This window comes from Lipotes vexillifer, unplaced genomic scaffold (genome assembly GCF_000442215.2).
Source record: "Lipotes vexillifer unplaced genomic scaffold, Lipotes_vexillifer_v1.1 scaffold2339, whole genome shotgun sequence".
In the NCBI taxonomy this organism is placed as follows: domain Eukaryota; kingdom Metazoa; phylum Chordata; class Mammalia; order Artiodactyla; family Lipotidae; genus Lipotes; species Lipotes vexillifer.
This window is the reverse complement of record NW_006773520.1, coordinates 145,220-149,526: the sequence shown is the minus strand read 5'-3', so window position 1 is coordinate 149,526 and position 4,307 is coordinate 145,220.

Below are 4,307 nucleotides of genomic sequence, written 5' to 3'. Positions count from 1 at the left end.
CTTTAAAAAGAATATATACATCCCGCAATTCTACAATACAAACATGAAACAAACACCATTAAAGTCTGGTATATATTCTTTTAGTGTATTTCATATTCTACATGCACACATACACAGATATCATTATTGCAAAAATAGGAAAATCTATTTTATAGTCTTCACCAAATGATCACATTATTGTGATTGCTTATTTCGTTGTCTCTCCTGCCAGGAAGGCAGGAATAATATCTCGCTTACCATCCATCACTCTCCTACTACCTAGCATAATACCTAGCACAGGAAGACAAATATATGATAATGCATACATCTAGGATTTTTTATAAAGATGCCAAATTGCCCCTGTGGCAGTTGTACCAATTTTAAAGCCCACAAGCAATTACGAGAAGTTCATTTCCCTTCATTCTTCGCAAAACTTCATCTTATGACTTTTTAAGAATCTTTGCCATTTTGATGGGATTAATTTGTCTCTCATTTTTCTATATTTGCATTTCTAAGCTATTAAGCTTGAATAATTTTCACATGGGTCATCTGAATGTGCTAAATAAACATTTACTCCTTCAATGATTTTCCTCAATTCTGCCTTTGCTAATATTGCTTATTGCCTCTTTAAAAGCTGAGTTAATAGTTTTATTTGTCCCTCTGTTAGCCTCTCCTAAAAATAATGACACTTTTCAGGTAGCACCACTTTTCTGTTCATTTCAGTCCAGTGCTCATGCTGGGCATTGTGTATGTTGGGCATCTGATCTGTGTACTGCGCAGGGGAATCCTTCTTATCCCTGGGTAAATAATAACAAAGCTTAGGGCAACATTCTGGATAGGAAATTCGTGGGTACTGGTGACAGAGAGATAAGGATTCAAATCCTGGCTTCTTTACTGATTCACTGAGTGACCTTAAACAAGGCAACTTGGGACTTCCCTGGCGGTCCAGTGGTTAAGACTTTCTGCTTCCACTGTAGGGGGCACAGCTTTGATACCTGGTCGGGGAACTAAGATCCTGCATGCCGCGTGGTGCAAACAAGCAAAAAAAAAAAAAACCCCAAAACAAAAAACATCTCCCGTGACCCTCAAGTTCTCATTTAGGAGAAAAAATGCCAATTTGTCTTGCACTGGTTGCTACAAGTATCAAATGATATAAAATATGTATAAGCATTGTATAAATGTAGGTTATTGTTATTCTTGCTGCACCTTTGTTTGAGGATAAATATTACATCCATCCATCACCTGTTTTGAGGCAAATTGCAAAGACAGCTTTCTTGTCAAGACTAAAAGTAAAACACAAGAGAGACTTGGTGTTGCCCAGGAGAACATATATGGCTATTGAAGTTTGCACTTTCCAAGGAAGCCAATAAAACGAAATAAGGACTTATTCCACTGACACCGTAACGTCCTTCTCAGTCGTAACCCAATTTGCTCCATTTGAATTTCCTCTCAAGGGTTATTCGAACATGGGGGGCGTTGACTGACAGGGAAAAGAAGCCTAGGGCTGAGGGAAGTACTGGGAAAGAATCCTAAACGAGCTAGAACAGTTGTGAGCCTGGCTTTCCTGTTTAAAATTTTAGAGAGCAGGACTTCCCTGGTGGTCCAGTGATTAAGACTCCGCGCTTCCACTGCAGTGAGCACGGGTTTGATCCCTGGTTGGGGAAGATCCCACATCCCGCCATGCGGTGTGGAAAAATAAATAAATAAAATTTTAGAGAGCATAAAAAGAAACTTTAAAAAAACATGTCTTGTATCCAGTCTTCCTCTGCAGGCTGACACAATTCAGACACATGCCCTTAACAAAGATTCTTACCCTTGGCTTCCTAACCATTCAGGGACGATGTAACCGAGCAGAACCCTATGGGGCCTTCCCAGGACAGGCCTTCCTCCAAATCCTTTGCTTTAGCTCCTCTCTGAAGTACCTAGATAACACTGTTTGATGCACATTTCTGAGTCATTCTACAGATGTGAAAACCCCCCACTAAATGGAAGATGTTAACTACTGGATGACCCAAAAGCACATAGCTCCAGGAGGCCTGGGGCCTAAGGACTGATCACCCTGTGACCCCACCCTGCTACCTCACCAGCAGCCAATCAGAGAACTGTGCATGAGCTGATCACATACCCTGTGACCCCGCCTCTCCCACCTGGCTTTTAAAGATGCTTTGCTGAAACCCTTCAGGGAGCTCGGGGCGTTTTTAGGGCATGAGCCACCCCTCTCCTTGCGGGGCCCTGCAATAAATCTTTCTCTGCTCCAAACTCCAACGTTTTGGTGTGTTTGGCCTCACGGTGTGTTGGGCACACAAACTTACACCAACAACAACTCTGATTTTCTCAAACAGTAGTGTATAGTTTCTGAAAATGCTTACAAGCATATTGTGATTATGTCACATTCACTTTAAAATACGTAAATATATGTCTTACATAGAGGAGATAAGATTATTCTGAAATCATTCAGTGGTATGCTTTTCTCCTTATTCAAGATAGGGGAATCACTCCAGAAAACTTTCAGACCAGCGCCAGCAGGGACCAGCCAGTTGAGGGTTCCCAAATTACGGTCCTCAGACTCCTAGAGTCCTATCAGCTATTTTAAACATTTCCAAAAAGCATAATGAAGATGTTATACACCATTAGATCACCCCCAATGATCTTAGCAGGACGTTTAAATCCACTTAGTGTCAGTCACTCCATTGCATCAGAGACTCTGTTTGGCAGGCATCGCTAGTGTAAAAATGAAGAGTCACTATTTTATAAACAAAAATTTTTAAATGGGTGAACAAATGATGCAAAATGAGTCCATGTTGGCTAAAAGGCTGAAGAACAATCTAGAACAATGACCTAATTTTTTCTTTTTTTTTTTGCGGTACGCGGGTCTCTCACTGTTGTGGCCTCTCCTGTTGCGGAGCACAGGCTCCGGACGCGCAGGCTCAGCGGCCATGGCTCACGGGCCCAGCCGCTCCGCGGCATGTGGGATCTTCCCGGACCGCGGCACGAACCCGTGTCCCTTGCATCGGCAGGCGGACTCTCAACCACTGCACCACCAGGGAAGCCCCATTGACCTAATTTTATAGACGGGGAGATTTAGACTCGGTATCACACGCTCAGTTAGTGGCCAGCCTGGGTTGGGATTTGGCTCTCCTGGCTCCTGGTCCAACACTTTCCCTCCAACCAAAACTCTCTATTTGCATAGAGTTGAAAAGGGGCTGTCTAAACAATAACAGGAAAAACAAGACCCTCGGTCTTTATTTATACATTCAACAGACAGTTATTGGGTCCCTACTGTGTGCATGCTGTGGCCAGGCCTGCCTTTGTTGGGGACACAAAGGTGAGACAAGACCCTTAAAGGATTTAGAGCCCCAGGGAGATCACTGATTTACATAAAAAAGAATGAAAATGGTAGGTGCTGTCAAAGAGATAAAGATGATGCCCTACAAGGATTAAGAAAGTATAAGGCATAGATTGCTTTGGTTTTAGGCCAAAAAAATGTGTTAGCATATTAAATAGCATTTCCTATCAAAGTGCCCAGCTACACCCAATACTGGTCACTTTTCACCCATGAAGCCAAATTCCTTTCCTTCCATCCTTTTCCTTTCATTTCTGATATAAAAATCGTACAAATCCTTAAATTAAGGCTCAGTTCAAATACCGGTTACTCTTATGTGTTTTTCCTAATCGTCTCAGTCATAAACAACTTCCAGAAACTCCTGGGGCATTGAGCATTCCCGCTACACACATGACGCTTTATTACAGAAAGCCTGATATTGTAGTTATGCGTATATAGGTGTTTTGGTCTTGGCCACCTTTCTGACTTCATATCTTAAAACCTTACCATATTCCCTTTACCTTCAATCCAAAATAAATAAATGACTTGAGATTCCCAAGCATCCTATTTACCTCCCATTTTCTTGCCTTTAACCCTACTGCTCTTTCTTTCTGGAATGCCTTTCCTCCTTTTCATCTTGTCAGCATTATTTCCTCCAGCAAACCCTTCCTAAGACCCTACACAATTCCCTAATTCCCTTACACTGCTGGCATGGGGTCTGACAGGAGACAGAGCTGTCTGGTAGGTTACATAAGGGCCAGGAGCCCTGAGACAGATTTCCTCTTACCATTGTCACCCGACAGGAGGTGATGCCCCAGAGGGAAATCCAGAGGTCAAAACCAAAATAAGCGGAAAACGGGGCAATCATTACACAGGAGCAGACAGAAAGGAGGAACCAAGAAAAGAGCTGAAGTGGGTGGTATAGAAACCTTGTAAACCCAAAAGGAAAAATAGCAGAGTGAGAAAATGGTAAGTACCATGAGGTAAGAGCTTGAAGATTCCCTAG